The following is a 13,500-nucleotide window of genomic DNA, read 5'->3' as shown; positions in this document are numbered from 1 at the left end:
AACAAGAAAATAAAATCTAATAAAAGAGGAATAAGAAAAACAAACCTTCAAATTAATCTCCATCTTCATCTTCATCTTCATCATCCAACAAAGAGAAGAAGAGAAAAATTTAAAGTGATGAAAAAATTATTTTATTAATTGTAACAAAAAGTTATAAATTTGGAAGGCCTTCTCAATTAAGAGTAGCCCTCCTCTCCAAAAGGAATTATAAAAATTTTCACACCCTTAACCTCTCACTCTCTATCCTTATTTATAGTAATCATCAATGAATATGAGCCATTGGATTTGTCTTGAGCCCCAAGCAAGGCAATCTCCATCTTTGAATTTGCTTTTTGTTCTTCTCTAGCCCAACCATAGGAGGCCCATATGATTCATTTGATTTTCAAAAGAAAATCAAAATCCAAGTTGCAGCAATCAATGTTTGGTCCATACATTTATTTCTTGTGAAAATCCAAGTTGCAGCAACTCCACCTCAAGTCCGGCCCACATATTTATTTCTTGTGAAAATCCAAGTTGCAGCAACTCCACCTCAAGTCCGGCCTACACATTTTTTTCATTTGATTTCTAAACCAAAGTCCGGCCCACTGGATTTTCCAATGAAAATTTAATTCACAAGCCAAGCCGGCCCACTTGTATTTGATTTTCAAAATAGAAAATTAAGAGGTGACCTAATTCAAGATTCTGCAGCAAATCCGGTCATGAGAATCAATTCAAATCTTTGCATAAAAGCCCAATTCATTCCAACTATTTGCATCCAAGTCCATTCCAACTCTTTGGTGTAATTTTTTTGATGGGCTTTGCTCTTTGGGCTTCAATCATTTTCCTCTTTTAAGCTTTTGCTTCATGGGCTTCTAAAATGCTACAAAATAGAGAAGAGAGATTTTGAGGGGTTTTTATATGCTTTATTCTTCATTAACCTGCAATTAAAGATAAAAACAGTTATTAGTGGTATATTTATTCATATAAAATAGATAATGAGGGTATAAAATTGTATAAAAATATGATTATCAAATACCCCCACACCTAAACTTTTGCTAGTCCTCTAGCAAAGAAAATAAAATCTTAACTCATTTTCGCAGGAATCGCGGTTGTATTTAGCGCATACAACAAGCCTTTAAACCCCTAGGTTACCCTAGTGGACGAGTTGTAGTCTCGTGAGGGTTTGCAGTAAATATCAAGAAAACATTTTTATATATAACTCTAAGGTATATTTTCAAGAAAATCTTCTCATTGTAGCAATACAAAACCAAGCCAAACTTAGAAATTTAATTTAAAAGTTTTGAAAAGAACATGCTAACTCTTTGTTTTAAATAATTTTCAAGTTGCTTGATTTAAAATATTTTCCAAGACCATATATACAATTATAAAACATTTATTAGTTTTTTTTAATTTTTTATTGTTTTTTTTATATTTTTTAACTCTTTCTTTCTTGGTGATTTTTTTACTTTAACGGGCTTTCTAAGTGACCATTTAACGAGTTTTGGGCCAATGGATCCCAACCCAAATGGGCTTAGATCATTAAGTATGGAATACTCTTTGGGCTTAATTACTCGGTCAGCTTAGGCTTTATAAGATAGAATCACCTTGAATTCAAGAGTTTTTTTTTTGTGCCCATTTTTCGCACTCTTCTTTTGCAAATATTTTTTTTTTTGTATATGTATATATATTTTGAAAAATATGTAAATCAAGACACTTTGAAAAAAAATTATTTTCAACTCTAAGTTAAGCATGCAAAAATTTTATTATTTTAAATAAAAGTCCAAGTTAAGGCTTAAGTAAAGTATACTACTTTGAAAATGTTGGGTCGAAGCGGGAGTGAAGTTTTGAGTTCTGGGAGAATTTTCTAGATTCCATGCAAAGTTGGGATGATTTCTCCAACCTGAATTGTAGGTTGGAGAAAATAGATCATTTCTAGGGTGCTGGAATGCAGCGTTCATCTGTTCTAATGAATTGTTGTTTCCTATGAGAGGGCATTCCTCTGAAACGTGGGTAGGAGACTGACAGTTATGACATCCTGGGGCAGAAACATGATTGATTTGAGCTGGTGCTCGTTTCTTAATTTCTAAAGCTTCTAACCTTCGCAGAATCGTCGCCATCTTTGCTTCAGAAGCAATGTTTGACTCTAAAGAAAGACCACAAGACTTAGATTGGGGAACTGATGAAACTCTATCATCTCATTGTTCCCATTGCATTGTTTTTTCAGAAAGACTCTCCAAAAACTTCCAAGCTTCATCAGCATTTTTCCTCATAAAATCCCCATGGCACATTGATTCTAAGGAAGTTTTTGCAGAATAATCTAATCTCTCATAAATTATTTAGCACAATCGCCATTTTTCTAAACCGTGATGGGGACATTGGATGAGAAGATCTTTAAATCGGTCAAAATACTTCCAAAAAGGTTCTCCTGAGATAATTTTAAAATTCATGATGTTGTTTCTTAGCTTTACTGTTTTATGGATAGGGAAAAAATTTTTAAGAAAAATTATGATAAATTCTTCCCAATTAGTGATGGAATTTGTTGGTAAGCTGTACAACCATTTTTTAGCTTTATCCTTAAGAGCAAATGGAATAAATCTAAGCTTAATCGTATCTTCGGTTAATTCTCTTATTTTAATCATAATACACACTTCCTCAAATTCCGAAATAAAAATATATGCATCTTCTGTTTTATTACCAAGGAATTTGGGAAGCATGTTTATGTATTGCGGTCTAAGCTCAAAATCCATTCCATTTATTTCGGGGAGCCTAATGCATGAGGGGATTGCATTCCTAATGGGATAGCACATATCATGAAGAACGGGTGGATTAGGGTTCTCCATTTCTATGATTGGTTCAAAGCGAATTAATCGATGTGTATTATCACTAATCTATTGTGGCATACACCAAAATATTTCTTTTTATTTTTTATTTTTTTTTTAAAGAAAAGAAAGAAAATTAGTTTTTTTTAGAAGATAAAGAAAAAGAAAAATCCTAACTAAAACAAATCAAAGCAATCACTTTAATTTTAGGGTTTAACCTAACTCAACTAGACAAGCTCCTAACCAAAAACTCCTACAGTGAAAAGATCAAAGTTTTACCCAGGTAGTTAGCCAGGTAAGGATAGTACTAGAGGGTGATCAAAGATCAATTAAGTACCTCTTTCCTTACGGAGCGCTTTACGCAACCCCTAAACCTTGCCTTAGACACCAACTATTCTGAGAAAACTTAAACCGTTCACTTAAGGATTTCTTGTTCCTTATTGAGCTCGAATCCTTAGGGGCCAACGTCTAATGAGTTTTATTAGGCTTGGGTTTGTGAAGTGAGTAATTAGTGATTTTTTGGCTAAGGAAAGGGTGATAAAATCCCTCACCTTATCTTGATTATGGGTTTTTACCCTTAAAGATATTTTTAAGTGTGTGCCAAATCAAGATGCTCAAATCACTTGGTGAATTCCCTATATCAATATGAAATGCAACCCTATGAATTAAAAGCAACTAAAAAGGATGGAAAAGAAAAATCTTTTTTTTATTTAATTAGGGTTAACAATCAAACAAATGAGAAGGGGGGATTTGTTTGAATTTATTATCTTGTTAGTAAGTGTCAAAGTAGATGGTGAATTTTATTATGGTCTACGGAAAATAAATTTTTTTTAAGACCTAATTGTCTCTAATTGTGAAGAAGTAGCTAAAGGGTGGAATTAAAAACTAGAAAGATGACTTACCCGAAAGCAAATCTTCAAATCCTAGCTTTCCAATCCGCGATCTTCAAGCTCCAAGCGTTTCCTTCACAAAAAACACAAAAGTTAAAGAACCAAAATAATTAAAACCTACTTAAGCACCTTCCCCGGCAACGGCATCAAAAACTTGATGTGGCATAAACATGTACCAAAAAGGTTGCAAGTGCACAACCGTGTCAAGTTATAGTATAAAGATATCGATCCCACGAGGAAGGTGTTTTGGAGAAGAAAATATAAAATCGGTTCTTATGTTGTGTGCGTGACAAATAGAAGTGATGAGTGAATATGATTGTGGAGAGATAATGATATTGAAAGTGATAGTGTGTAAATCAATGTTTTTAAGAGTGGATGTTAGTAAAATAAATAAATGTGATCAACAAGGCAAGAAGGAAGAATGAATAAAATCGAGAAACAAATAAAAAATCATGAATGTAAAGATAGCGGATTCAATTAAAGATATGGGTAATCTAGAATTGAATCCACTTCTTAGAAAAAGGTGATTCCCTAAAGGGTTCTAGACTAAAGGCGAATCAAAGAAAGTGAAAATAAACAAAAAGAAAAACTAAACCCAAGAGGGTTCTAGCCTCAAGGTGAATAGTGTAAGAAATTAAAATCTAACTACAAAATAAATTACAAAATCTAAACTATAAAATAAATTATAAGAATTTAATGCAAAAAAATAAATCTACTCTATAAGCATGAAATAAATCTAATCTATGAGCATGAAATAAATCTAAGGCAAGAGGGTTCTAGTCTCTTGGCTATTTAAACAAGAAAATAAAATCTAATTACAAGCATGAAAATAAATCTAAACTAATAAGCAATAAAAGAGAAATAAAAAAAACAAACCTTCAAATTAATCTCCATCTTCATCTTCATCTTCATCATCCAACAAAGAGAAGAAGAGAAAAATTTAAAGTGGTGAAAAAATTATTTTATTAATTGTAACAAAAAGTTATAAATTTGGAATGCCTTCTCAATTAAGAGTAGTCCTCCTCTCCAAAAGGAGTTATAAAAATTTTCACACCCTTAACCCCTCACTCTCTACCCCTATTTATAGTAATCATCAATGAATATGAGCCATTGGATTTGTCTTGAGCCCCAAGCAAAGCAATCTCCACCTTTGAATTTGCTTTTTGTTCTTCTCTAGCCCAACCATAGGAGGCCCATATGATTCATTTGATTTTCAAAAGAAAATCAAAATCCAAGTTGCAGCAATCAATGTTCGGCCCATACATTTATTTCTTGTGAAAATCCAAGTTGCAGCAACTCCACCTCAAGTCCGGCCCACATATTTATTTCTTGTGAAAATCCAAGTTGCAGCAACTCCACCTCAAGTCCGTCCCACACATTTTTTTCATTTGATTTCTAAACCAAAGTCCGGCCCACTAGATTTTCCAAATGAAAATTTAATTCACAAGCCAAGTTGGCCCACTTGCATTTGATTTTCAAAATAGAAAATTAAGAGGTGGCCCAATTCAAGATTCTGCAGCAAGTCCGGTCATGAGAATCAATTCAAATCTTTGCATAAAAGCCCAATTCATTCCAACTATTTGCATCCAAGTCCATTCCAACTCTTTGGTGTAATTTTTTTGATGGGCTTTGCTCTTTGGGCTTCAATCATTTTCCTCTTTTAAGCTTTTGCTTCATGGGCTTCTAAAATACTACAAAATAGAGAAGAGAGATTTTGAGGGGTTTTTATATTTAATAATATTTATTTATATTTTCATTCATTTATGTGCAAACTAAGCTAACAACAATTATTAATTGTATATTTATTCATGTAAAATAGATAATAAGGATATAAAATTGTAATAAAAATATGATTATCACTTATCTTCAAGAACATCTCGAACGAAGTGATAACGAACATTAATGTGCTTCGTCCTCGCATAAAAATCTGATTCTTCACCAAATAGATAGCATTCATACTATCATAATGAATAGTGACGGATCGCTGTGAAACATAAAGATCTTCCAAAAGTCCTCGAAGCCAAATAGCCTCCTTAACAGCTTCCGTAATCGTCATATACTTTACCTCCATCATAGACAAAGTCACCGTAAACTGCAAGGTACATCTCCAACACACCGGCACACGGGTCAAAGTGAACATATATCCCGTCATCGACCAGCATTTATCCAAATCTCCAGCGTAATCCGAATCTACGTATCCAATACATAGCTGCTCACCGCTAGTGTCCTACTTAAAAACCAAACCAACGTTGAGAGTACCTCGAATATACCTCAAAATCCATCTCACGGCATCCTAATGACTCGGACCTGAGTCATGCATGTACCTAGAAACCATGCTCACTACCTGTAACAAATCCGGCCTTGTACAAATCATAGCATACATTAAACTCCCAACTACGCTCGCATAGGGAGTCTCTGATATTAACTCTCGATCTTCAACTGTCTTCGATAAAAGGTCGGCTTAAAGCTTCAAATGGGCTCCCAATAGTACACTAACTAGCTTCGTTTTCATGCTCACATTGAACTGATGTAGAACCTTCTTCAAATAAGTCACATGTGTTAAACAAATTCTGCCATTGTCTCTGTCTCTGTCGATCTCCATTCTCAAAATACGCTTAGCTTCACCCAAATCCTTCATCTTGGACTCGCTCAAAAGCTGAAACTTCAATCTATCTACCGCGGATCTAGAAGTAGAAGCAACTAACGTGTCATCGACATAAAGTAATAAATAAATATGCGCACTTCCATTCAACTTGCGATAGTACACGCAATGAACAAACTGACTCTTAATGTATGAATGACTGATCATGAACCCATCAAATCGCTTATACCATTGTCGAGGAGATTGCTTCAAACTGTATAGCAATTTCTTCAATCTACAAACAAATTTATCCTTCCCTACAGCTCAGAATCCCAATGTCTGAGTCAAATAGATTTCTTCATTAAGATCATCATGAAAAAATATTATTTTTATATCCAACTGATCTAACTCTAAATCATATTGTGTCACTAAAGCTAGAAAAATCCGAATCGAAGAATGCTTCACCACCGGAGAGAAAACGTCATTATAATCAATACCTTCCTCCTAAGTATAGAGCCCTTCGCAACCAACCTAGCTTTGAACCTCACGAGAGTGCCTTCAATGCTCTCCTTCTTCATATACACTCATTTGTAACCAATTGTCTTTCGTCCTTTTGGAAGCTCGACAAGCTCCCATGTGTCGTTCCTAGGAAGAGACTCCATCTCCTCCTGCATAGCCACCTGCCATAGACCTTCCTCCAAACTCTGCTCGGCCTCTCTGAATATAGTAGGAACCATCTCATCAATACTCTCCATCAGAAGTGCATACGAGATAACTATGTCTGTATACCTAGCTAGCATCTGTATGTCTCTTCTCTGTCTCTGAACCGTAATAGAATCCTGAAACTGAGCCGTCGGCCCTGATCCTGCTCAATTGTACATGTATCCTCGAAATCATCATTGTACTCGCCTGGCGTCACCTTAGTCGGCACTCTAATGGATACGATTTCATCTAGATAATGTGAAGTTGCATCAATCTTCACCACCTGTGATGTTTCCAATATCGGGTCGCACTCCACCTGATGAGAGCTAGGAAGCTTCACTCATCGAATGTGACGTCTCTACTCAACACAATCATCTTACCAACTGGATCTCAAAGCTTGTATCCCTTAACATCACATTTGAATCCCACAAATATGGTCTTCCTAGCTCGAGGTTCTAATTTATGTATTCTAACATGATAAAATGCAGGGCACCCAAATACATTGAGCTGATCATAGTCGTGTGCTGGCTCTCCCGACCACATCTTCATAGTGGTCTTCCCCTCAATTACAGATGAAGGCAGACTATTAATAAGGTGGCTCACATAAGAAAGTGCTTTAGCCCAAAAGATCTTCTCTAAACCACTCCGCGATAATAAACATCAGACCTTCTCCAGCAAAGACCGATTTAACCTTTTTACTACCCCTGTAGGCACTAAAAATGCCAAGAAATAAAGCAAGCTTGAACCTCGCTACAAGCATGATGAGTCTAGTCATCATAATGTACCACATCTTAGTCAGCAAAGTCCATCAATAGAGTCGAAGTTCGTCATTGAAAACGAAGTTCGCCTAGAGACAAAAATCCTCTAGAAGATGAAGTTCATCCAAGAGACAAAGTCCATTTGTAGACGAACCTCATCAAATAGTGTCTCACCCCTTAGAAGACAAAGTTCATCATTGAAGACGAAGTTCGTCCAGAAACGAAGTTCATCATTGAAGATAAAGTTCGTCGTTACCATTATTGATGAACCTCTTGCATAGCCGAACATCGTCTGTCATAATTTTCAGATGTTACATTTAAGGAGGGTTAATGACCACCCATTTAAGGAGAGTTAATGATCACTAACTCACATATTTAAATGAGAGTTAATGATCACTAACTCCCTCATTTTAAAGGGAGTTAAAGCCTATTAACTTACTCCATAATGCTCCTAAGCCTATAAATAGGCACGATCAATATGAAAGAAAGGTGGGGGATTCAGAGGCTAGTCAAAAATCTTATCTCTCCTTCATTCTTATTAAGCTTCATAGATCATTATCATTGGCTAATCATTTGGCCTTGTGGGCATTAAAAATGCCAAGAGACAAAAGAGTGTCGAGACTCACTCAAACATGATGAGGTTCATCACAATGGCAAACCTTGTCTCAGTCAAAGATGAGGCTCTCCACGCAACGAGGCTCCACAACAAAGACGAGGTTCGCCACGTAACGAGGCTCGACATCAAGACGAGGCTTGCCACGCAGTGAGGCTTCACATCAAGGACGAGGTTCGCCAACGCAGTGAATCTCGTCACCCACATTAAATCAGGTTGTAATGACCACAAAGACCTAGTCAGACATGTGGGCTAAATCTCAGGAGTCGGTTACGCCCACGACCCCACGATTATAGCATGTTAGTTACGAGCTAAAGCTCTATAAATAGCCACAAGCAGCTATGAAGGATGAACTTTTAGACCTTTTGGCAAAATCCCACTTCGGAAATCATTTAGCAATCAAAAGGAGCGTTCGTGATATGTTTCTGATCATCAATGGGAAACAATCTCGACTCAAGCATCGAGTGAAGCATCCTCTCGCCACCTAGAACCCACCTCAAACAAAAGAGAAGTCAAATCTATCTTTTCTTACTCTGTAATCGAGAGAGTGAGTGATTGTAAAAGGTTCTTTCCAAGTGGTAGAACCCATTCTTAATCAATCAACTTTAATTTTTTGACCCTACAACCTCATTCTGCTGCGGTATGTGACTAACTGTGAAGTGTCTTTCTATGCCCTCGTCTTGACATAACTGTTGAAAAGGGTCAGAAGTATACTCACCGCCGTTGTTGGCTCGTAATGTCTTGATCTTTCTCCTAGTCTACAATTCCAATATCTTCTTCCACTATATAAATATATCTAGGATTTCACTCTTTTCGTCATGGTCTACACCAAACAATGCCTAGAATAGTCATCTATAAACGTAACGAACCGATATCGTTCACCAAGTAATACCGTCTTGGTGGGACCCTAAATATCTATGTGCACATAGTCCAAGATGCCCCTCGTTCTATGGATGACTATCCCGAACTTTACCTTCATCTTCTCGCTAAGAACACAATACTCACATAACTCAACTTTCCCATTCTTGGCTCCCTTCAATAGTCCCTGCTTGTACAAAGCTTGCAGTGATTTTTCACATATGTACCTCAACCTATAGTAAAAAAGCCTGCTCGCGTTCGCATCTGAAATAGCTAAAGCTACCTAGCCAATCTCGGTACTCCTATTCAGATAATACAAATTCCTACTGCGGACTTCCTTTATCACCATCAAAGATCCCTTTGTAACATTCGCTACAACGTTCTCAAATGTCACATTGAATCCCTTCGCCTCTAAAGCTCTAACTAAAATAAGATTCTTTTTCAATTGAGGAACAAATCTCACTTCATTCAATTCATGGACTACTCTATCGTGCATCCGAATCCTGGCAGTATCTATCCCACAAATGCCACAGTATTGATCATTTCCCATGACTACCACGCCCCTATCGAGTTTCTTAAATGATGCAAACCAATCTCGTCGGGGAGTCACATGATAAGTAGCACCAGAATCAAGCATCCAATCAGATGCATCCACATGGTTAACATCTGGAGTAATCAATAGAGAAAAGTATAAATCATCGGAATCATCATCTCTCGCGACGTTCATCTTATTGGCCTTCGAGCCCTTTTTCTTGCTATTCTCTTCTCCTTGAGCTTCGGGCAATCTCTCTTCCAATGTCCTCGTTCCTCGCAGAACGCACACTGGTTCTTTGTTAACTGGTAATGGCCCCTTGAATTTGACCTGTTCCTATTATCACCTCTCAGATATGGACTTCTACCTCTCGTCGACAAGGCCTCTCCTGAAGTAAAGTCTCTTTGTCCTTCCTCCTCAAATCATAGTTCGTCAATGTATTAGTCACTTCACTGTAGGTGATAGAAGATCTCTCGTTCATCAAAGTGAGCACGAATGTATCATACTCCTCATCGTATAAGGAGCCTAACAAGATAATCGCCTTGTACCCATCCGTTATCTTCTCATCCATGTTCGCCAAGTCCGACAACAACTTTGTATAGTTGTCCACATGAGCCACAAGTGAGGTGTCTCTGTACATTTGGAATCTGAATAATCTCTACAACAAGTACAATCGATTCTCAACACTCTTCGTAAGATACTTGTTGTTAAGAATCTCCAACATCTTCATCGCAGATGTCACCCCAATCACATCGTATTTTAGCTCTTATTCTAAACAAGACCTGATCACCCCACAAGTGTTCCTATTCATCTTGTCTCATATCGCATCATTATATTTTGGTGGTCTCTCATGGACCATGATGGTCTCTTCCAAATTTTGAGCATTAAGAGCGTCATGTACGTCGCTCATCCACAAACCAAAATTGATCTTGTTGCCATACTTCACAACACTAATCTTAGTATTTTAAAGTCCAACCTGAACTGTACTCGTCATCATCTTGCTGTTATCACCAACTTCTTCTCTCATGCTTATAAACTCCAAATTGTAAAGAAAGATTCAAACTTTGATAGAATTGAGAAATTACCTAACTGAACCCTAGATAGGATTCCAACTAGATCTCCTAACCACACGAGAAAAACGAGATCTCCATTGGCAACTCCACAACGTTATCTCCACCAAAGCCTAGAACTCCAAGAACTAAGCTTCCAACAACGAATCTTCCTCCACCCAATGCAAAACCCTAGATTTGAAACCCTAGAGCTCTAATACCAATTGTTGCGAGCCGTGCGGAAGCGTGTTCGACAACCAAACGAGTCGGTGAGTGATGAGAGAAGAGAACCAAACCAAATTACGAGTGCAATTCACCAAAATACGACACAAATCAAACCAAACACAGGAATTTACGTGGGTCGGCAATTGCCTACGTCCACGGAGAGAGGATGGGGAGATTTCACTATATGGATGAGAAATACAACGGGTTACAACTCACAAAATTACTCAAATATAACCCTAACCAAAGCTCTCAACTCCCTCACAATATCTCTCTCTCAAAGTGCTTAAAACAATGCTAATTCTCTCCTTAAGAAACCCTAAAAAACGTGTTTCTATTTATAACACAACATAATCCCAAACATAGTGAGAATCTGAAAACGAGTCTGCCACACCCGGGTGTGGCACGTACCATACCCCTGAAAACAGGGTAGATTCTGCCACACCTGGGTGTGGCAGACACCACACCCCTGCCGAATCTTCATGTTTGTCAACACTTTGAACAATTTGATGTCGTTTTCTACAATTTGTAGTTCACTTGCTTCTTTTAGCATATGCCATTTGTATAGTTCACCTCTAAGGGAGTAGCCTATATCATCACTAAATCATGCATATTTGAAAGTAACTTTGAGGTGACTCAAGATCACCAAAGAAGCTAACATACACTGAACTTGACAAAATGGGCGGTGAAGAGGAAAAATTCAAGTCCTGAAAGCGAACTCCAAAAGAACTTGATGGAGTTAGGAAAGTGATAGCCGCAAGCTTGACCAAAGAGAGAAGAGCTTGGTTGTTTGAAGTTATGAGACATTGGGCAGTTAGACTAACCCTTGGAAAGAGAGGAGAGTCGTAGAAAAACAAGTGTAAAAAGAATTTTGACCACCAAAAGAAATCATGAAAATGGATGATACCTAAACGTGACTTAATTTAGGATGTGATCCCTTCAACATTTCATGTCATGTCAGTGTCATTTCAATGAGGGTCCCATTTGACCAGAGGAGAGAGAAAAATAGAGAGGGAGACTGAGAGTTTGGGTGTGGCCACAAGAAAGCATATCTAACGGATCAAGTTTACTGGATGTTGGTGACTGAAAGGATAAGAAACCTCTTATCGGTGAAAGCATGAGATTTAGATATAAATATATTGGTCTAAGCATACTCCACTTTTTGAAACATCATATATGCAGAGTTCAATATTCATATCGAAACCATCCACATGCGAATGGCGATTTTGAGCTTTCACTAGAACTAGCAGGAACATAAAATGAGAATTTCGTTTCCCTAATGTGTGGCTCGGAACCACCCATCGCTTGTAGATGATTTTGATAGGTGAGTGAGAAGCTAGGGGGAGAGGGGAAATGAACTTTTTTGATTGATTCTATAGCTAATATAAGTAAATTGTATTTTGCGGATTACAAACAGATTCAAAGGAAGAGAATACGAGGTCCATATTAAAACAATAATTCATGTACAAATGCATGAGGTTGGGTTTTATACTATTATGGTTTTTGTTTGATTTGACTTCGTTGAATTGCACATATTTGCCGGTAAATCAATAATGCAATATTTTTTAGCTACAAATGTGGTTATTTAAACTATAATTGTATTTCTTAAAAGAAGTAAAAAAACAATTGATACTCCGAAACAAACATCAACAACTAAAATCGCAATTTTGATTCTATACTCTACAACTAAAACAAACAAGTGTAATTATAATTGTGCTCAACCGCTATTAGAGTAATTGCAGCAACATGGAACTAACACTTCCTTCGCAATTACCGAGAGAGCGAACCAGACAATCTCCAAGCTTAATTCGAATGTAACGGAGCAAAGTAATTAAAAAAAAAAAGAATCACAACGTTACAAATTTAAAACTCCGTACAGTATTTCCCATTTTGAATCAAATTGGTATTCTGTCCCACTCTTTGCACCTGTTCAAATTTAAACTTTTTACTTCATTTTTCATCCGTCCGTTTACATATCCAGTTTTTCTCCTCCTTTAGTCAAAACCTTAGCTAAGATTTCAATGAGCATCAATTCTCCACATCGCTTCAATCTGTGGCAATCATAAAGTCTTCGTAGAAAACAAAAATCCGAAAGGAAAAGTTTTCAGAATTGAAGCTTATATGTGGCATATTCAAATGAAAAGCTCGAACTTTTCATTAACCATGTGAGCAGTTGAGTGTGCGTCCATCTCAGTCTTTGTCAAAGCTAGAGTCACGATGGGACTCAACTCCAGAGAGAGAGAGAGAGAGAGAGAGAGAGAGAGATGAAAGCAAAATCAACTCTTAAGGCAGATCCCAATCCATCTGTGGATCATTAAATCTGCTTTCACTGTGATCTTTAAATTCAATCATCAATCATCACCAACTAAAATACTTCCTTGTTAAGTGACCTTGACTATTTGGGAACTCGAAATTGTTCTCTGCTAAATATATATATATATATATATATATATATATATATATATATATATATATTATATATATATATATATATATA

This window comes from Asparagus officinalis, chromosome 1, assembly GCF_001876935.1.
Source record: "Asparagus officinalis chromosome 1, Aspof.V1, whole genome shotgun sequence".
Lineage (NCBI taxonomy): Eukaryota > Viridiplantae > Streptophyta > Magnoliopsida > Asparagales > Asparagaceae > Asparagus > Asparagus officinalis.
Note: the sequence above shows the minus strand (reverse complement) of the source record.